The 22,983-nt window shown below is 42.4% G+C and overlaps 1 long non-coding RNA gene across 1 annotated transcript; it reads right to left on the bottom strand.

Annotated features, from left to right (window-relative positions):
* Positions 1 to 12,112: 12,112 nt before the first annotated feature.
* Positions 12,113 to 22,048, bottom strand: LOC124871058. The gene is made up of 3 exons (XR_007038938.1): positions 21,919 to 22,048; positions 12,230 to 12,471; positions 12,113 to 12,156 (listed from the first exon to the last, which is right to left on the bottom strand). It is a non-coding gene; the product is annotated as an uncharacterized LOC124871058 (long non-coding RNA).
* Positions 22,049 to 22,983: the final 935 nt, after the last annotated feature.

Raw genomic sequence — 22,983 nt, 5'->3', positions numbered from 1 at the left:
AGTTATAGTCAAGATGTTGATGAATACAATCTGAGGCTTTTCCTAAGATATCAAAAGGATTTTCATGATGTTTTGCCATGTTCATTAATTGAAAATATTTGGCAAGGCAAATTTTTTTTATTTTTTTTAATCACAAATAAATCAGACATAGTAACAATTGCAATAATGGTTCTACTGGGGAAATATTCTTTCATGTCTTACCTTTATATTAAACATTTGCATTTAGACATTATAACTGTGGAGCTATTCTCGATTTATTTCATTTATCTAATTTCAGGCAAAATTGCATTTAAAAACTTTAGGACTTAACAGGTTAACAAACTTTGAGTTTGATTTAACCAAGAACTCCATCCGTGAAAGTAAATGTCATTATAGTACATCTCTACAAAACTAAGCTGTAAATACTTTCAAAGAATCTTTTTAATTTCCACATTATCACAGAAAAACACACCAGAGTTCAACAATTTCATTTCCTTTACAAAACTATATCCAATCCTCCGTTCTAATCTAAATGTCTTGAGAAAATAGTTGCTAATCAAATGTGTGAACATTTATACAGCAATGACCTGTTTGAAGAGTTTCAGTCAGGTTTCAGAGCTCATCATAGCACTGAAACAGCTCTGCTGAAAGTCACTAATGATATTCTTATGGCCTCAGATAATGGACTTGTGTCTGTACTGGTTCTGTTAGATCTCAGTGCTGCATTTGGTCCAGTTGATCACGATATTCTCTTAGAAAGGCTGGAATATGCTGTAAGGATCAGGGGAACAGCACTAGGCTGGTTTAAATCTTATTTGTCTGACAGATTCAAATTTGTTCATGTAAATGATAAATCATCTTTAAACTCCAGGGTTAATTGTGGATTACCACAGGGTTTAGTGTTTGGACAAGTTCTCTTTATTGTATATATGCTTCTGATTTGTGAAATTATCCTTTCACCTCCGAAATATTGCCAAAATTGGAAATATCCTTTCTTGGAGTGATGGTGTTAAACCAGTCCATGCATTTGTTACTTCGAGGCTTGAGTATTGTGTCTTTACTATCAGGATGTCCACAAAAAGCAATTAAAGCCTTTGGCTGATTTAAAATGCTGTAGGCGAGAGTTCTGATGAAAATCAGAATCGGCTTTATTGCCAAGTTTGTACAGACAAAAAAGTAGTTTGTGTGTGGCACACTTTGCTTGCAGTAAAGATTATTTTTCAATATAAACAGCGCTCTGTAGCCCCACCTGAAGCTAGAAGCCTAAACAGTTTATGTGCAGGGTGTGTGGGGTCACCAGAAATTTTAGCTGCCCTTCTCCTGACCCTAGACCTGTTCCAATTCCTAGATAGAGGGAACATCAGCCCTGATGATCCTCTCTACAAACCTGATTGCTCGTTACAATCTGAACTTGTCCTGTCTTGTGGATAAGCCAAACCATACTGAGATGGACGAAGACAAGACAGACTGATAAAATTAAAAAGAGACATCATATTTAACCTATTTTGGGTTCCCTTCATTGGCTCCCTGTTAAATCCAGAATAGAATTTAAAATTCTCCTCCTCACATATAAAGCCCTTAATGATCTAGCTCCATCATACATCAGAGATCTGATTGGTCCATATGTTCCTAACAGAGCACTTCGTTCTCAGACTGCAGGTTTATTGGTGGTTCCTAGAGTCTCTAGAAGTAGAATGGGAGGCAGATCCTTTAGTTATCAGGCTCCTCTCCTGAGGAACCGGCTTCCAGTTTTAGTCCATGAGGCAGACACCCTGTCTACTTTTAAAGCTCATAGAGTAGTTATGCTGCTATAGGCTTAGACTGCTGAAGTACATAATGACCGCCTTTCCTTACTCTGTTAAATTATCCTACTACTCTCCAATTTGCATTATTTGCTGTTGTTTCAGCATTTATCTTTATGTTCTATTTGTTTTTTCTCTTCATAGAAGCTGCACCTGGCCTGGCTCTGTTTAGCTGTGGCACCTTCCTGGATGGGGTCACCAGCTGAGCTGCTGCTGCCAACAACTCAGTCTTCACCTTCTACAATTGCTATAATTGACCCTGTCTTTTGGTTTTTGTTTTTTTTTTTAGAAACTGCTTTGGGAATATTCCAACTGCAATGGACTCCGAAACAAAAGGGAAAAAAATGAAACAAGAAAGAGAGAGAGGTCGGGCAAAAAGCAAAAAAAAAAGGACAGGAGAAAAGAATAGAGAGGAAAAAGGGTGGAGGGAATACATTTTCTTACTTGTCTCTCTCCTAGATATAGCTACTAGCTGAGCTTCTACTGTGATTAACTCTTTGTGCTCTCTCTCATACACTAAACTTGAAAACTGGCTCTGAGTTCATCTGCTTAGCTGTTTAGCTATCATCTGCTCAGTTTGAGGGATTGGTGCAAAGTCAATGTCAGCAACTGTTGACTTAATTTACCTTTTTTGATTGTAAAAAAGCTCGAGATGACGTGTTGTTAATTGGCGCTATTTAAATAAACTGAAACTGAATCTGAGGCCAAAACCCATATCACAATGGAGGTTTGAGAAAAGGAAATGATTGGGTTTTCACGTAAATAATTGCACTCCTTTTGTATCAACATCCCACTTAAAAAAACACAGACACTTCCTAATCCTGAAATAGAACCAAACTAAGCAAGGGTGTCCAAAGTTTGGCCCAGAGACAATTTGTGGCTCTTGGAATAATTTTGTACAGCCTCAACAACATTCCAAGAATTGTACATATTTTGCACGCCAGCACAGTTGTTAATGCAATGGACTCTTTTTAAAATGGTGATTGTTGCAGATGGTGATTTTTACTGACAAACTACAAGCTTTAAATGAAACATTTTTTATTTCACTTTTATTAACCACACTTTTTAAAATTTCATTGCAAATAGGACCACACAACTACTCTAAGTTGGACTGGATGCAGCTAGTCATTAACCTCGACTAAATGCAGCAAGCGTTTTCAAAAAAAGAGTGACTCATATCCCATAGTTGTTGCTGAGAAAATACATTTTTTAGACTCAAATAGAAAGCAATCACCTCAAAAAAGGTAGGAAACTGTTCCCCTTTTTTTTTAAAGACAAGCATGCAAGTCCTCTTTCATATTTCTATTTTACAATGAGTTACAATACCTTTTCTGCAAAGTCATACTCCTTTATTTGTTGTATTAAAATATAGCATTTTTAGTTTAGTGTTGTGCTTTTGAAAAATAAAATGACTTAAAGTAGAATTATTTTGGGATAATTAATTCAAAATTCAAAATGGACTTGAAAACCAACTTTAAATTTGATGATTTTTGTCCATGTGGCCACAAGTTTAGACACCACTAAGATATAGAAAAAAGTAGATTTGAGCTTAAACAGTAAAGAAAGAAAGAATGCAGGAAGTCTCAATACATTTTATTTTTATGTATATGAATATGCAAGTCTAAACAAGCAACTTCACAAAATCAACTCCAGCAAAATTAGCTTGTACCACAGTGATGTTGTCTTGACTACAATGTTTGTTAATATAGTCCACCAAAGGAATAATGCTTTGGTTATGTAATATTCCCATTCCCTGTAATGTGCCATTAGCATACTAGCCCCTGCTTGTTAAAAAAAACACTACTTTTTGGCTGTCTGTGTGTGTGCATGTGTGTGTGTGTGTGTGGCCACCTCAACGTAAAGAACTGTGCTATTATTACCATTCAAAGGTGAGGGGGTACTGGGTCCTGAAAAGCACCTCTCATCCAAACCATTCCTTCTAATGGCTACACTTGACATGCACAGGACAATTCCTCCAATGAAAAGATGCTGGCCAGTTGAGCAGGACACTTGTGGGGAAAACGACTGCAAGAGTAAGGGCAAAGGATAAAGGGAAATAAAAGAAAAATTGAATAGGAGGTTGGATTTAAGCTTAAAGCCACACAGCGTAAAATAATGCAGATATGAAAATAACTTTTGTTTAGTACTGAATCTTAAGGGGTGTATTTGTAAATTTGTCTTTTTGAACTGATTGGTTCCATAAGGAGGATTGGAAATCTTTAAAAGCACATCCTCTAGAGCCTGGCGCATGCTATGAGGGGAATACCAAGAACTGCAAACAGTTGGGGTGGGGGTGGAGTCACTGCTGCCCACCAGTCTTTCACCGCTCTGACCACTCAAAAGGGCAAATACTAATATTGAACAGAGGATGCTTCATGATATCTTACTCTCTTGCCACCAAACATTATTCTTATACTGGTTGACAAAAAAAATCTGAATATATTTAGGGTTAGGGTTAGGATTGTTTCTGCTTATGTATCTAGAAAATCTTTTAAATCCACAGGAACTTATTAAAGAGCCTATAGCAATGCAATGAAAATCAAAGCTAACAATAAACTAATTAAAAAGAAAACCACCAGTTGGGTTCTGTCAGAGGTTACAGCTTAGAAATGGAGTGCAAGCATAGAGTAAAGTGCAAAAATAGGTAGTGCACTATTAGTGTGAATACTCCAGCAGGTTGATTTGCACAGGGCTGAAGCACCTTTCCTGGTACACTTTGAGGGCCAGTAGCTTTGTTTGAAATAAACAACCTCTGCAAACATCTTACATCCTGTTTCTTCAGAAAATGGGCACTGGTGGAAGGTGGCAGAGATTTAGCAGTCTTGACAATGTCAAATGAAGTGATAAATCAAAGGATTATCTTGAAGAATCGGGAAATGAAGTTGCATTAGTCTTGGAACTAACTTAGGCAATAATTGGTATACCTTTAACACACCATTCACAATGCAAGATCTGATAAAACATTTGTTTTAATAAAATAATATTTTAAAGAATGATTTGCTGCATAAAATCAACCTTCTGGATGACCAATTCTCAACGGTGTTTAATTAGCTGCCTTTATTTATTAAAATAACATTTAAAGAAATATTAAGGAAACATTAAAATAATATTTAAGGAAATATTATTCTGAATAAGAACGAAACCATTAGGATAAATGGGTCTTTTTAAGCGTGGGCGTTTTAATTAGTTATCAGGTTTAGTAAAATAATATTTAAGGAAATATTACTTCCTAGATTGGAAACTAACAACCTTTCTGGGTAAATGATCTTCAGCTGACTTACTATAAAGTGGGCGAGAACATGTTCTTAGCCGTTAGCGGTTGGAGCTAACAAAAGAAGCTTATAGCTGGTTACCAGAATCAAACACATACCTTTAAAATACCACTAATAAAAGGGTTGAAATGCATAAGTGTGGATGGTATGTTATGTCTGGCCTGTGTTTAAAAACCACCCTTTGAATAAAGTTTGCCTCAAAACACAAACACAGAACATATCCTTAGCTGCAGTAAGTGCTAGCAGATTAGCACTCAGCTGAGTTTCTCAAAACAAACAAAAACAAATGTCATTAAATCAACATTATTTAGATTATTTAACTCTGAACTAATCTTCTCTGCCCAAACACTACTTCTTACATGAACCGTGCTGAGGAGAAGTTGTCCGGGGCGATGAAGTTGAGGAAAGCATCCACAGTGAAGAAAGGGTTAACTTGCGGCTAACCTCCATAGCTGTGGAGTTGGCAGCTCGTTCTGCCGGCTCGGGCCGAACTTCACGCAGAGTGCTGTGTTGCGGTACCTTTGTCCTTACTTCAGACCGAGAAAAACTGCTCCACTCGGCGTTGTAGAGACAGGGCCTCTGCTGGGAACTCTCTGGAACACAGATTGCTTCTGTGGACCTCAGAAAGAAAAGTCAAGCCACGCTTGCACCTTAATTACCCTTTTCATGAATGAATGAATACCAGATACACAAACAGCAATTCATTCCTACTTAACTTAGTGCGTTTGATCACATAATCGAATGAGACTTGGATCCAGTTTGAAGAGTTATGTCTGTTTGCCAGCAAAGAGACATTAGCACGCTGTGTCCCTCCTTCCAGTTCCGCTGGGGCCTGTGTGGAAGAGGTCAGTTTGTTGGAACGAGAGGCTTTTTATTCAGTGACGTCACGGGAAGTCTGCTGTTACCCTTCTTGTTCTTGTTCCTGGCTGTGCTGGAAGTAGGTTAATGCAATTTATTTTTAAAGTTCCAGAAAATTCTTACTGGCCTTTAATGTTGTAAAACATGGCTGGGGTCCCATCAGCTGAGTTCACTGAAGCCGGAAACAAGCAGGAATACCTGCAGAATGCCAAAGCAAGACATATGGGGGTGCAGTGGAAATAAAGATGAATGAAAGTAGACACCCTGTCTATTTTTAAGGCTAGGCTTAAAACTTTCCTCTTTGATAAAGCTTATAGTTAGAGTGGTTTAGGTTATCAGGGAGGGAGCCTTCTTCCCTCCTTGTTGGTTGGAGTAAGGGGGAGTCAGGTTTAGCCTAAACCGGCTCAGTTATGGTTGAGGTGCAAACACACCCTCCATTTCTGCTACCTGTATGACCCCTTCTCTTTTCCAATGGTTATAATCAGTCTGACAGAGAGAGGTATCCCAATCCTTGTGGTTTTTAGTATAACAATGACCATCAGTGGGACCCTTTGTGGGGTTCCTTGAGACGACATTGTTGTAAATAAGCGCCGTTTAACTAAACAATCAGAACTGACACTATCTGTATAGTTATGCTACTATAGGCGTAGGCTGCTGGAGGACATGACCACTTTCACCCTCTTTGCTACATTCTCACACTACTCTCCAATTTTGCATTATTTGCTGTTATTTCAGCTTTTAACTTTGTTCTCTCTTCTCTCTTCCTAGAAGCTACACCTGGCCTGACTCTGTGTCTACCTGTGACACCTTTCTGGAGAGGGGAATCGTCCGAGCTTCTGCTGGCAACAACTTAATGCTCACCCTCTACCGATGATCCACATAGCCCTGTCTTTTAGTGTTTAACCCTTTCTCTCTCTGCTCTGTTCTCTCAAACCCCCAGTCGGTCGTGGCAGATGGCCGCTCACACTGAGCCTGGTTCTGCTGGAGGTTTCTTCCTGTTAAAAGGGAGTTTTTCCTCTCCACTGTCGCTACATGCATGCTCAGTATGAGGGATTGCTGCAAAGTCAACGCCAGTGACTGTCCACTGTCTCTATATGCTCATCCAGGAGGAGGGAATGCTGCAAGTCACTGACTGGATGCAATCTGCTGGGTTTCCTAAGATAGAAGAACGTTCGTTCGTTCGTCGTCTTCCGCTTATCCAGGACCGGGTCGCGGGGGCAGCAGACTCAGCAGAGACGCCCAGACGTCCCTCTCTCCAGACACCTCCTCCACTTCCTCCAGGGGGAGCCCAAGGCGTTCCCAGGCCAGCCGAGAGACATAGTCCCTCCAGCGTGTCCTGGGCCATCGCCTGGGCCTCCTCCCGGTGGGACGTGCCTGGAACACCTCCCGAGGAAGGCGTCCAGGAGGCATCCGGTATAGATGCCCGAGCCACCTCAACTGGCTCCTCTCGATGTGGAGGAGCAGCGGCTCTACTCTGAGCCCCTCCCGGATGGCCGAGCTCCTCACCCTATCTCTAAGGGAGTGCCCGGCCACCCTACGGAGGAAGCTCATTTCAGCCGCTTGTATCCGTGATCTCGTTCTTTCGGTCATGACCCAAAGTTCATGGCCATAGGTGAGGGTAGGAACATAGACCGACCAGTAAATTGAGAGCTTTGCTTTTCGGCTCAGCTCTCTCTTCACCACAATGGACCGGCACAGCGCCCCCATTACTGTGGCAGCCGCACCGATCCGTCTGTCGATCTCTCGCTCCATTCTTCCCTCACTCGTGAACAAGACTCCGAGATACTTAAACTCCTCCACTTGAGGCAGGAACTCCCCTCCAACCTGAAGAGGACAAGCCACCCTTTTCCGGTCGAGTACCATGGCCTCGGACTTGGAGGAGCTGATCCTCATCCCAGCCGCTTCACACTCGGCTGCGAACCGCCACAGCGCATGCTGTAGGTCTTGGCTAGAGGGGGCCAGCAGGACCACGTCATCCGCAAAAAGAAGAGACGAAATCCACTGGTCCCCAAACCAGACCCCCTCCGGCCCTTGGCTGCGTCTAGAAATCCTGTCCATAAAAGTTATGAACAGGACCGGCGACAAAGGGCAGCCCTGCCGGATTCCAACATGCACTGGGAACAGGTCCGACTTAGTGCCGGCAATGCGGACCAAACTCCTGCTCCGCTCGTACAGGGACCGGATGGCCCCTAATAAAGGGCCCCCGATTCCATACTCCTGGAGCACCCCCCACAGGGCATCACGAGGGACACAGTCGAATGCCTTCTCCAGGTCCACAAAACACATGTGAACCGGTTGGGCAAACTCCCATGAACCCTCGAGCACCCTGTAGAGGGTATAGAGCTTGTCCAGTGTTCTACAGCCGGGACGAAAACCATACTGCTCCTCCTGAAGCCGAGGTTCGACAATCGGCCAGACTCTCCTCTCCAATACCCTGGCGTAGGCCTTACCAGGGAGCTGAGGAGTGTGATCCCCCTGTAGTTGGAACACACCCTCCAGTCCCCCTTCTTATGAAGGGGGACCACCACCCCAGTCTGCCAGTCCAGAGGCACTGTCCCCGACCGCCACGCAATGTTGAAGAGGCGTGTCAACCATGACAACCCTACAACATCCAGAGACTTGAGGTACTCAGGGCGGATCTCATCCACCCCCGAAGCCTTGCCACCGCGGAGCTTTTTAACCACCTCGGTGACTTCAGCCTGGGTGATGAAAGAGTCCAACCCCGAGTCCCCAGCCCCTGTTTCCACCACGGAATGCGTGATGGCAGGATTGAGGAGATCCTCGAAGTACTCCTTCTACCGCCCGATAATGTCCTCAGTCGAGGTCAGCAGTCTCCTGCCCCCACTATAAACAGTGTTGGTGAAGCACTGCTTCCCCCTCCTGAGGCGCCGGACGGTTTGCCAGAATCGCTTCGAGGCCAACCGGTAGTCCTTCTCCATGGCCTCACCGAACTCTTCCCAGGCCCGGGTTTTTGCCTCTGCCACAGCCCGGGCCGCAGCACGCTTGGCCTCACGGTACCCGTCAGCCGCCTCAGGAGTCCCACAAGCCAACCACAGCCGATAGGACACCTTCTTCAGCTTAACAGCATCCCTTACTGCCAGTGTCCACCACCGGGATCCGGGATTGCCGCCACGACAGGCACCGCAGACCTTACGGCCGCAGCTACGGGCAGCAGCATCGACAATAGATGCGGAGAACATGGTCCACTCGGACTCTATGTCTCCAACATCCCCCGGGATCTGGTCGAAGCTCTCCCGGAGGTGGGAGTTGAATACATCCCTGGCTGAGGGCTCCGCCAGGCGTTCCCAGCAGACCCTCACTATGCGCTTGGGCCTGCCAAGTCTTTCTGGCTTTCTCCTCCTCCAGCGGATCCAACTCACCATGATCAGTGGACAGCTCAGCCCCTCTCTTCACCCGAGTGTCCAAAACATGCGGCCGAAGGTCTGATGATACGACAACAAAGTCGATCATCGACCTCCTGCCTAGGGTGTCCTGGTGCCACGTGCACTGATGGACACCCTTATGTTTGAACATGGTGTTCGTTATGGACAATCCGTGACTAGCACAGAAGTCCAATAACAAAACACCACTCGGATTCAGATCGGGGAGGCCATTCCTCCCGATCACGCCTCTCCAGGTGTCACTGTCGTTCCCCACGTGGGCATTGAAGTCCCCCAGCAGAATAATGGAGTCCCCGGGAGGGGCACTATCCAGCACCCCCGACAGGGACGCCAAGAAGGCCGGGTACTCTGCACTACCACTCGGCCCGTAGGCTGAAATGATAGTCAGAGACCTCTCCCCAACCCGAAGGCGCAGGGATACGACCCTCTCATCCACTGGGGTAAACCCCAACACGAGACGGCTGAGCTGGGGGGGCAACAAGCAAACCCACACCAGCCCGCCGCCTCTCCCCGTGGGCCACTCCAGAGTAGAAGAGAGTCCAACCCCTCTCAAGGAGATGGGTTCCAGAGCCCACGCTGTGCGTATCTCTCGACCTCCCGTACAAGCTCAGGCTCCTTCTCCCCCTGCGAGGTGACATTCCACGTCCCTAGAGCCAGCCTAAGCATCCGGGGATCGGGCCGCTGAGGTCTCCACCTTCATCCGCCACCCAATCTTCTTTGCACCGGTCCTTCACGGTTACCCCTGCAGGTGGTGGGCCCACTGGGGGATGGCCTCGCGTCTCTCGTTCAGGCTTGGCCCGGCCGGGTCCCGCGAGGAGCAACCCGGCCATCAGGCGCTCTCCGACGAGTCCCGACCCCAGCCCTGGCTCCAGGGTGGGACCCCGGCTCCGCCGTACCGGGCGACGTCACGTGCCTCGATATTTTGTTCTTCATGAGGGGTTCTTGAACCATTCTTTGTCTGACCCATCACCTAGAGCCTGTTTGCCATGGGAGACCCTACCAGGGGCATTTAGGCCCCAGACAACATAGCCTCTAGGATCATTTGAGCACTCAAACCCCTCCACCACATTAAGGTGACGGTTCAAGGAGGGGAGATAGAAAAACTTTTTATCCAATTTGAATAAAAAGCTAACTCTGACTGCACTGTTCAATTGTTAGGATTAATTGGAATGTATGTACCTGACTGTTGTGAAGTGCCTTGAGACAACATGTGTTGTGAATTGGCGCTTTATAAATAAAACTGAATTGAATTGAATTCCAAGTCAAGTACGTTAACTCCAACTGATCCAAATTTTTAAACAATTCAGTCAAATTCTGTTTATTTAAATTGGTTAAAACGTTTTCTGTCAAAGGAAATGCAGCAGATTGCATCGAGTCAGTGACTTGCTGTATTCCCTCCTCATGGATGAGCATTCCGAGATAGTGGACAGTCGCTTGGACTGTGTTGTTGACTTTGCAACAATCCCTTGTACCGAGCATACTTGTGGTTCCTAGCGTTTCTAGAAGTAGAATGGGAGGCAGATCCTTTAGTTATAAGGCTCCTCTCCTGTGGAACCAGCTCCCAGTTTTAGTCCGTGAGGCAGACACCCTGTCTACTTTTAAGGCTAGGCTTAAAACTTTCCTTTTTGATAAAGCTTATAGTTAGAGTGGCTTAGGTTATCCTGAGCTATCTCTGCAGTGCTGCTATAGGCTTACGCTGCTGGAGGACATAATGACCACTTTCACTCTCTCTGCTATATTCTCATAATACTCTCCAATGTTTGCATTATTTGCCGTTATTTCAGCATCTGACTTTAGGTTATCTCTCTTTTCTCTTCCTAGAAGCTACACCTGGCCTGACTCTGTGTCTACCTGTGACACCTTTTAACTAAATAATTTGAACTGAAACTATCTCTGTAGTTATGCTGCTATAGGCTTAAGCTGCTGGAGGACATAATGACCACTTTCACCCTCTTCGCTACATTCTCACACTACTCTCCAATTTTGCATTATTTGCTGATATTTCAGCTTTTAACTTTGTTCTCTCTTTTCTCTTCCTAGAAGCTACATCTGGCCTGGCTCTGTGTCTACCTGTGACACCTTTCTGGAGAGGGGAATCGTCCAAGCTTTTGCTGGCAACAACTTTATGCTCACCCTCTACCGATGATCCACATGGCCCTGTCTTTTAGTGTTTAACCCTTTCTCTCTCCTAGACATGGCTACTGACTGAGCTTCTACTGTGACTAACTCTATTTGCTCTCTTTCAGACTCTAACCTTGAAAACTGGCTCAGAGTTTCTGTTGTTTCTTCCTAGATGAAACCACTAAATGAGGTACATCCATTAACATTTACTTTTCCTTTCCATAGAAAGTACTCCAGAATCAGTGCTTCTGTGTTCTTTTTGTGTCTCAGTTCAGTTCTCTCAAACTCCCAGTTGGTCGTAGCAGATTGCCGCTCACACTGAGCCTTGTTCTGGTTCTGCTGGAGGTTTCTTCCCATTTTCCCCTCTACTGTCGCTTCATGCCTGCTAAGTATGAGGGATTGCTGCAAAGTCAATGCCAGTGACTGTCCACTGTTGCTATATGCTCATCCAGGAGGAGCGACTGCTACAAGTCACTGACTCAATGCAATCTGCTGGGTTTCCTTAGACAGAACAACATTTTAACCAATTTGAATAAATAACTGAACCTGACTGCACTGTTCGATTGTTAGGGTTAATTGGAATGCATGTACCTGTCATTGTTTAAGGAATTAGTTTGACCCACATGCAAAACTCACTCAGGATACCAGACAAGTTTCAAAGGTTTATTTATAAACACAAGGGGAGTTCCACCAGAACAATGGTTGGAAGGTTCCTCGGGTCCACTGAAGAAAGAAGCAATAATTAGTTCAGATCAGGGAGGAACAAACATCCATAAAGTCCCAGGAGTATACTTACTTAGATCACTGAGCTGAGTAATTTTGGGGAATCATACCACTGGGTTTGGGAGTCAGGCTATCCAGAAGGCTTGTCCAAAATTCGGTCCTGAGATGGCCAGAGTACTCACAGAGGCAGGAGTTAGGAAGGTTAGGAATCGAGCCACAGTCTTGAGATGAATAATCCGAATTCACAAACAGCAGTAGACGGTGCAGGGTGTCCGAGTCCAGTTGCGAAGGTAATAGCCCACACCTCACAGGTTTCTAACAGGAAGCAGGGAAAAACAAACACGGTTAGTACAGGCTTAAGTCTGACTGACAAAGTTTCTCTGGCTTGGTGATTACCACAAAGGCAACAACACTCAGGCTACGAAGGACTGGTGGCAGGCTCCTAAATACTCCTCCCAGGTAAGCCCAATCAGCTGAAGATCAGAAACACCTGTAGAAGAGTTAGTAGTGGCTCCAGGAGGACCTCTGGTGGACAAGCACAGGAATTCCCAATTCCCAACAGTACCTGAATTGAAATATGTATGATTCGATTGATGTACCCTGCCTCTCGCCCATAGACTGCTGGAGATAGGCACCAGGTTCCCCGCAACCCACTATGGAATAAGCAGTAGAAAATGACTGACTGATTCGATTGAATGAACTTTGTAAAGAGCCTTGAGACGGCAAGTGTTGTGAATTGGCGCTATATAAATAAAACTGAATTAAACTGAATTGAATGAATTCTGAGCCAGTAAGTCTAGAGGATGAAAGAGAGCACATACCGTTAGTCACAGTAGAAGTTCAGTCAGTAGCTATGTCTAGGAGAGACAGGGTTAATGTTATATGTTGCTCCAAAACCTGGATGTACCTTTCAGTATTAATGGTGCCTTTGCAGATGTGCAAATTACCCATGCCATGGGGATTAACACTATATCCATCACAGATGCTGGCTTTTGAACGTTGCACTGGATAACAATCCAGATAGTCCTTTTCCTCTTTGGCCCGGAGGACATGACATCCATGATTCCCAAAAACAATCTGAAATATGGACTCATCAGACCACAGCACACTTTTCCACTTTGCATCAGACTATTTCAGATGAGCTCTGGCCTAGCGAAGCCGGAGGCGTTTCTGGGTGTTGTTGATATACAGGTCCTTCTCAAAATATTAGCATATTGTGATAAAGTTCATTATTTTCCATAATGTCATGATGAAAATTTAACATTCATATATTTTAGATTCATTGCACACTAACTGAAATATTTCAGGTCTTTTATTGTCTTAATACGGATGATTGTGGCATACAGCTCATGAAAACCCAAAATTCCTATCTCACAAAATTAGCATATTTCATCCGACCAATAAAAGAAAAGTGTTTTTAATACAAAAAACGTCAACCTTCTAATAATCATGTACAGTTATGCACTCAATACTTGGTCGGGAATCCTTTTGCAGAAACGACTGCTTCAATGCGGCGTGGCATGGAGGCAATCAGCCTGTGGCACTGCTGAGGTCTTATGGAGGCCCAGGATGCTTCGATAGCGGCCTTTAGCTCATCCAGAGTGTTGGGTCTTGAGTCTCTCAACGTTCTCTTCACAATATCCCACAGATTCTCTATGGGGTTCAGGTCAGGAGAGTTGGCAGGCCAATTGAGCACAGTGATACCATGGTCAGTAAACCATTTACCAGTGGTTTTGACACTGTGAGCAGGTGCCAGGTCGTGCTGAAAAATGAAATCTTCATCTCCATAAAGCTTTTCAGCAGATGGAAGCATGAAGTGCTCCAAAATCTCCTGATAGCTTGCTGCCCTTGATAAAACACAGTGGACCAACACCAGCAGCTGACACGGCACCCCAGACCATCACTGACTGTGGGTACTTGACACTGGACTTCTGGCATTTTGGCATTTCCTTCTCCCCAGTCTTCCTCCAGACTCTGGCACCTTGATTTCCGAATGACATGCAGAATTTGCTTTTATCCGAAAAAAGTACTTTGGACCACTGAGCAACAGTCCAGTGCTGCTTCTCTGTAGCCCAGGTCTTGGGAATGTGGCACCTGTAGCCCATTTCCTGCACACGCCTGTGCACGGTGGCTCTGGATGTTTCTACTCCAGACTCAGTCCACTGCTTCCGCAGGTCCCCCAAGGTCTGGAATCGGCCCTTCTCCACAATCTTCCTCAGGGTCCGGTCACCTCTTCTCGTTGTGCAGCGTTTTCTGCCACACTTTTTCCTTCCCACAGACTTCCCACTGAGGTGCCTTGATACAGCACTCTGGGAACAGCCTATTCGTTCAGAAATGTCTTTCTGTGTCTTACCCTCTTGCTTGAGGGTGTCAATAGTGGCCTTCTGGACAGCAGTCAGGTCGGCAGTCTTACCCATGATTGGGGTTTTGAGTGATGAACCAGGCTGGGAGTTTTAAAGGCCTCAGGAATCTTTTGCAGGTGTTTAGAGTTAACTCGTTGATTCAGATGATTAGGTTCATAGCTCATTTAGAGACCCTTTTAATGATATGCTAATTTTGTGAGATAGGAATTTTGGGTTTTCATGAGCTGTATGCCAAAATCATCCGTATTAAGACAATAAAAAACCTGAAATATTTCAGTTATTGTGCAATGAATCTAAAATATATGAATGTTAAATTTTCATCATTACATTATGGAAAATAATTAACTTTATCACAATATGCTAATATTTTGAGAAGGACCTGTATAGCTTTAGCTTTGTACTCTAGCGTTTTAACTTGTACTTGTAGATGTAGCCACAAACTGTGTTAACTGACACAACGTCACAACTTCATTGGAATTAGGATTGTAAAACTATTAACAATAGCATACAATTTAGCACATTCCTGTTGTTGCTGTAATTTAAATATTTTAAAGATTGGTTTTTAATTTGCTTCAGTACCAAATTGAAACCAGCTCTGGAATGCCATTGAAATAGGATGCCAGATTTGAACTTCTCCCTAAATAAGTACTGGCAGAGCAGATGCAACAGAAGGTGTTACTGTAGTTTTTCTTTGAAACCATAGTAAACGTTTTGAGTATATCCATTTTACTGTATGAGTAAAGGGTAATCATAGGCATTTTAATGATGCTGGAAAAGCAATAAAATTATGAGATGTCTTTGAAGTGCTTCGTTGTTATGATTCAGCTTCTCCTGCTTCTTTGTGTTGTGTTTCACTTGTGTGGTGACCAGTCGCACCCTGAAGAATAAATGAATTGATTATGTTAACCTTGTCACATTGATTTACTGCAGGGTGATGTATCAACAGAAGCATTTGCTAGGTAACAGGTACTTTCTGCCAACAAAAACACCTTCTGTTTAGGGCATAATAAAGAGTTGTTAAGGTAAATATTGTATACTGTCATAGTCTCTAATTTCTCTAATGGTGTCTTGGTAATTTGCCAAACAGTTTTGAGGTAGATTTGTCCTACTTGACATTATCAAGATGGGCATGAAACATTTTCTTTGTCACTTGCATGTGTGTTAGTGTATGTATTTAAGGTTTTATATGATCCTGATGCATTACTAACAGGACCAGGCTCTGGTGCAGCAGTGATCCATTGTTTTCCTTGGCAAAGATTAGCGGCCCCCAGGGGCCTGTGCCACAAAGAAGGCTCTGTTACCAACTAGAGGGCCCCATTGTTCCCTAAATTACCCCATTGACAGGGTAGAAAAAGGCATGGCAGATATTGAGCATGCATAATGTCAGAGAACAAACTGACAGCTGCTCAGCCCAGAAAATCCAGGTTGCTGGCTTCAACAACATTGCTCGTTTTTTTAGACTGACAGGAAGTATGTTGACTCAAAGTTAAAGATACCTCAGTTGTGAACTTCTAAATGTAGCACATGATTTAAATGTCTGAAACGCTCCTTTTTATTTCACACATTTCTGTTTCCACTTGGATTTTTGCACCCCTAATTGTATTCTGTCAGACCAAGGAACTCACATTGTTATCTGTGGTTTTCCTGCCTTCATAAAAGTTTTTTTCTTTTTCACCTTAAGCATGAGAAGAGTTCCACATCCCCACATTCCTCTAAGATGCCTCAAACCTCTCAATGGGGTCACGTCTACAAAGAGCAATAATCTTCTATTATCCGCAGCATACAAACAGGCCTGTCAGCAGGCTCTTTTTCAAACATCCCACGGGACTGGTTTTTAGGTTGAGATCAAAAGGCCTGACTGACAAAGCACGCTTTTCATTATTGCAGTGGCAATCCCTACACTTTTAATGTTCCAAATTACAGTAATTAAGTAGAGACTGTACAAGCCCTGGATCCTAGCATCCTAGCAGCGCCTTTGAGGTATTAACCGCAAATCAAAATAACAAGACCATAGCTCAGATAAAGATGCTTGTACTGTATGTAAATATGAGCTATTTGTACTTGTAAGCAGTGCCAAGTGTTACCTGAAGAGTCTTTTATCATTCAGGCAGTGCAGATCTATTCTACAGTATCTCATTTAGGAAGAGCAAAGGATTGGAGATAGGAATGAAAAATGTGAGAGAGATTGAAATGGACCTCGCAAAGCTAAACAGGAGAGGAAAACAGTTTCATAAATAGAAAGCCATGCTTATAGAATATCAGTTATCTTTATTTCAAACGAATTGGCCCATATAAAAAAACTGGTTTACTTTCACTACAGTAAGTAAAAAGTTTGAGAAGATGAAAACATGTGAAACCCTCTGCTTCTAACAATGTGTAAAATAATATCAAAATGTGCTCTTTACCTTGAGATTCACCGTATTGGCTCCCTGTTTGTGAGAGGCTAGCTCTAAACACTAAGTCGATTTGGGCCTAAAAAGGTTTTACAGGTCCTTCTCAAAATATTAGCATATTGGGATAAAGTTCATTATTTTCCATAATGTCATGATGAAAATTTAACATTCATATATTTTAGATTCATTGCACTCTAACTGAAATATTTCAGGTCTTTTATTGTCTTAATACGGATGATTTTGGCATACAGCTCATGAAAACCCAAAATTCCTATCTCACAAAATTAGCATATTTCATCCGACCAATAAAAGAAAAGTGTTTTTTATACAAAAAACGTCAACCTTCAAATAATCATGTACAGTTATGCACTCAATACTTGGTCGGGAATCCTTTGGCAGAAATGACAGCTTCAATGCGGCGTGGCATGGAGGCAATCAGCCTGTGGCACTGCTGAGGTCTTATGGAGGCCCAGGATGCTTCGATAGCGGCCTTTAGCTCATCCAGAGTGTTGGGTCTTGAGTCTCTCAACGTTTTCTTCACAATATCCCACAGATTCTCTATGGGGTTCAGGTCAGGAGAGTTGGCAGGCCAATTGAGCACAGTGATACCATGGTCAGTAAACCATTTACCAGTGGTTTTGGCACTGTGAGCAGGTGCCAGGTCGTACTGAAAAATGAAATCTTCATCTCCATAAAGCTTTTCAGCAGATGGAAGCATGAAGTGCTCCAAAATCTCCTGATAGCTAGCTGCATTGACCCTGCCCCTGATAAAACACAGTGGACCAACACCAGCAGCTGACACGGCACCCCAGACCATCACTGACTGTGGGTACTTGACACTGGACTTCTGGCATTTCCTTCTCCCCAGTCTTCCTCCAGACTCTGGCACCTTGATTTCCGAATGACATGCAGAATTTGCTTTTATCCGAAAAAAGTACTTTGGACCACTGAGCAACAGGCCATTGCTGCTTCTCTGTAGCCCAGGTCAGGCGCTTCTGCCGCTGTTTCTGGTTCAAAAGTGGCTTGACCTGGGGAATGCGGCACCTGTAGCCCATTTCCTGCACACGCCTGTGCACGGTGGCTCTGGATGTTTCTACTCCAGACTCAGTCCACTGCTTCCGGAGGTCCCCCAAGGTCTGGAATCGGCCCTTCTCCACAATCTTTCTCAGGGTCCGGTCACCTCTTCTCGTTGTGCAGCATTTTCTGCCACACCTTTTCCTTCCCACAGACTTCCCACTGAGGTGCCTTGATACAGCACTCTGGGAACAGCCTATTCATTCAGAAATGTCTTTCTGTGTCTTACCCTCTTGCTTGAGGGTGTCAATAGTGGCCTTCTGGACAGCAGTCAGGTCGGCAGTCTTACCCATAATTGGGGTTTTGAGTGATGAACCAGGCTGGGAGTTTTAAAGGCCTCAGGAATCTTTTGCAGGTGTTTAGAGTTAACTCGTTGATTCAAATGATTAGGTTCATAGCTCGTTTAGAGACCCTTTTAATTATATGCTAATTTTGTGAGATAGGAATTTTGGGTTTTCATGAGCTGTATGCCACAATCATCCATATTAAGACAATAAAAGACCTGAAATATTTCAGTTAGTGTGCAATGAATCTAAAATATATGAATGTTAAATTTTCATCATGACATTATGGAAAATAATGAACTTTATCACAATATGTTAATATTTTGAGAAGGACCTGTAGAGTTGCTAGTCAGGTATGAACCACTAAAGTGCCTACTAAAAATACCAATCATTGCAGAGCAGTACTATTACATGAAATATTTCTTGCTGAAACAAATGTCCCTGACCATTATGTGATGCCAAAGGTCTGGGTCCAAGGTTTCAAGGATTCAAGGATTCAAGGATCTTTTATTGTCATACAAGCTCATATTTACATGTTAAGGTACGAAATTCGGACTCAGGTCCTGGTCTAGGAAGCCTAATGCCTAAGTAAAAAGAAAACTAAGTATGACAAAAAAAGCTAAATATAACAGTAAAAAGACTAAATATAAAAATAAACAGGCTAAATATAGCAATAAACAGGCTAAATATTGCAATAAAAAGCTAAATATACCAATACAGTAAAAATATGTGCAGCGAAGAGCAAATTATTTAAGTGTTCCCCTTTGTTACCAGCCCTATTTAAGATATTAATATTCTATCATTTGTAAATGGATCAGAACCACAGGCTTTCAAGGTAGCTGCAACCAAACCTTTACTTAAGAAACCTTCAAGATGATTTAATAAATTACAGACCTATATCCAATCTTCCATTCTTATCTAAAATTCTTGAGAAAATAGTTGCTAATCAAATGTGTGAACATTTATACAGCAATGACCTGTTTGAAGAGTTTCAGTCAGGCTTCAGAGCTCATCATAGCACTGAAACAACTCTGCTAAAAGTCACTAATGATATTCTTATGGCCTCAGATAATGGACTTGTGTCTGTTCTGGTTCTGTTAGATCTCAGTGCTGCATTTGATACAGTCGATCATAACATTCTCTTAGAAAGCCTGGGACATGCTGTAGGGGTCAGGGAAACATCAAAAGACTGGTTTAAATCTTATTTGTCTGACAGATTCCAGTTTGTTCATGTAAATGATAAATCATCTTCAGTTTCAGTTTATTTATATAGTGCCAATTCACAACACATGTCGTCTCAAGGCACTTCACAAAAGTGAGGTACATACATTCCAGTTAATCCTAACTATTGAACAATACAGTCAGATTCAGTTATTTATTCAAATTGGATAAAACGTTTTTCTGTCTAAGGAAACCCAGCAGATTGCATCGAGTCAGATGCAATCAAACTCCAGGGTTAATTGTGGAGTACCACAGGGTTCAGTACTTGGGCCACTTTTCTTCACTATATATATGCTTCCAATAGGTCAAATTATCAGGCAGCATGGGATATATTTTCACTATTATGCTGATGATACCCAGCTTTACTTATCCATAAATCCTGGTGACAGCATGATATGCACCCTTTCAAGTTGCATAGCAGTGGTCCAGAGTATTTTATTCCTGGTAGGACACGTAATGTGCGGTCTGTATTTGGGTATTTCATTTGTGAGGTTTTCACTGTTAAATTCCCCAAGAGCAATGATGACAGAATCTGGATATTTTTTCTCCAAGTCTATGTTGGGGGTCCCTTTTCAGGGGGATAGACCGGCTGGGCTGTGCAGTTCGATAAGCGCAGCTCAACCGACATCGCAGCTCTGACGTCACCCAAGATTATAAGAACCGCAGAAAATAAACATTTGTTGCCATTTCCAGCGTGTGTCACAGAACGACGCAACAGAAGCGCATATCTGGAGAGACAAAAGCTCTCAGGCAAACGTTTCCTCCACATGGCCATTCCTGGAAGAGCTTGAAAGCTGAAATTCTGTCTGATACAAGAAGGTCAGAAGACTCATATTCCGATCGAAGATCGCGCCAACACCCGGCGCTGGTGAAAACCTACAGAGGTTGTATTTCCGAGGAGACCCCTTGTTGATCCAGTCGACTGCAATGGTTCCTCATATTTTCCTCATTTTGGACGGTTGTTACCCATCCTCAATCCGGTGGAGAGAAGAGATTAACGTCAAACTATTTTTGTTCTTTTTTATATTAAATTGGATAGGTGCATTTAGAGGTCTGGACAGCTTGAGGCATAGTTTAAGGTGATTTAGAATCACCAGTAGTTAATCCAAGGTATCAACTTGCTGCATGCAATACTGATTGAAGTGTTTTATGCTGAGCTGTGTTTGACTTGCTGTGCAAGGTGCGTGTTTTGTCTGGCTGATCCCAAATCAGCCAGGAGTTAGAAGTTGGACTTTTCCATTCAAACCAGCTGCGGTCTGGGCGTCATGGCCTGACCACTCCTTTGTCCCATTTTTATTACTGGAGTTTTTCCACTGAGTTCCCGCCTCAGAGTTTTATGACCCTTTGTTCAAGATTTAGGGCAATCAGCTGTGAGTGGCTAAGTGCGCGGCCACCGTTCTACCAGCTGATCGCCGCATCAGCGCACCAAGAAGGCTGCCCTGTTAAGTGGTTCTGCTCCACTTTCCAAGTTAACCCAAATTGCACATTTTGTCCATAAAATTGTTGGTTTGATCTTCATAGACACTCAATGCGCATATATTTTCTTTTATTATTATTGTTAGGTAGTCATTTTTATCCCCTTTGTGTAGAATAGCGCTTGTCAGTGGGAGAAGATTTTTGGGCCAGAGTAGTAGTTATATCAGGGCTATATGGTTTCAATAAGTTTATATATGTATATATATATATATATATATATATATATATATATATATATATATATATATATATATATATATATATATATACACATATATATAAGTGGAGTGTTTGTGTTTATTTTGTGCAAGAGTGATTTATCTGTCAAAATAAGGTCAATATTCCCCCACCAATTAGTGAAGTGGTTGATTAAACAGTGAAATTTAGCTTGGTTTTGGTTAATAATTATTCATGATAATTAACTAATTGTAATTATTAAGTGCTTTGAGCCCTTAGATAGAAAAACTTTTTATCCAATTTGAATAAAAAGCTATCTCCGACTGCACTGTTCAATTGTTAGGATTAATTGGAATGTATGTACCTGACTGTTGTGAAGAGCCTTGAGACAACATGTGTTGTGAATTGGCGCTATATAAATAAAACTGAATTGAATTTAATTGAATTGAATAATCACAACACCAGAGGACATCTCTGGTTCCTCTTCGTAAGTAATGATATTTGGTTAAGAAATAATTTTTCTGAATTATGGCTTGTAATTATAATTTTTGATAAATATTAATTAATCAATAATAATTATCTTTACATCTGTTATCAGCTCAGCCAGTTGTTTTTCAGCATCTGAAGTGAAGCCTTGAAGTGGTATGTAAGCACCAACCAGTACAAATGATGAGAAATTCCTCAGTGAATAATACGATTTACAGTTTATGAGAAATGACTCCAGGTCAGGACTACTACATGTCTTCTTCAACATTTTGATGTCTCTGCACCAACCTTTGTTTATATAAAAGCAGATTCTGCCTCCTCGCGTTTTCCCCAATAAGTCTGCTTTGCGGTCCGTTCGGAACAGCTGAAAGACTGGTATCAAAAGGGCACAGTTCGGGTGATCTCCCTCAGCCAGGTTTCGGTAAAGCAGAGGGCGGCAGAGGTCCCAGTTTTTACAGGTGAGGAGAACCAGTTCGTCCTTGTTGTTGGCCAGGGAACACACATTTGCCAGGTGAAGACAATGGTGAGCGTAGTCCTGGCTGTCGGAGCTTCACAAGCACGCCGGCTCTATTCCTTCTCTGCCATCTCCTGGAGTATAGCCCATTGGGAGATGCCCCTCCGCTGGCCAGGACCCCCATGAAGCTTTTGTTGATGAATGATGATGAAAAAATGCCAAGAGAGGAGGACTGTCTAATGTTTAGAAGTTCCTCACTGCCATCTTGAATGGATTTGATAGTATTGTCTTGGGAATACCAGCTCAATATGGGAGTGTTATTAAGACAACAGATGAAAGAGTAAATAGAGCTCTGGCAATACTGAAAAGCAAAAAACATGGAAAAAACAACTTCTCCTTAAAATATAATTTATTAAGAAAAATAATTCAACTTCAATTTAACATATTTCAATTAACAAACTCTTTAATAGACAAGAGCGATTCTACTAAAACTACCAAGCAAAAAACTATCGAACTATATACAAATGTAATAACAAAGGAAATCAGTGAAAGTGATTAAAAACCATGACCGATAAAATGATGCAATGTTACCACTCGGTGTAATATATGTTTTGGAACCAAGGTTTAAATCAGTTTTAGAACTTAGTTTTAATTCTAGTCTGTTCTAAAATTTGCTTTAGAATTAACTAAAAACAATAATTGGTGTGTCTTTAAACAACCAATCACAATGCAATATCAGAAGAGTAGACAAAATATTATTTTAATAAAATATTTAAAAGAATTATTTGCTAAAAAAACAAAACCTTCTGGATACTTAACTATCAGTGTTGTTTAATTAGCAGTCATTATTTTGAAAATAATATTTAAGGAAATATTATCTTGATTAGGAATTAATAGCC

Source organism: Girardinichthys multiradiatus, chromosome 7, assembly GCF_021462225.1.
Source record: "Girardinichthys multiradiatus isolate DD_20200921_A chromosome 7, DD_fGirMul_XY1, whole genome shotgun sequence".
NCBI lineage: Eukaryota > Metazoa > Chordata > Actinopteri > Cyprinodontiformes > Goodeidae > Girardinichthys > Girardinichthys multiradiatus.
Note: the sequence above shows the minus strand (reverse complement) of the source record. Positions and strands in the feature narration are given on the sequence as shown.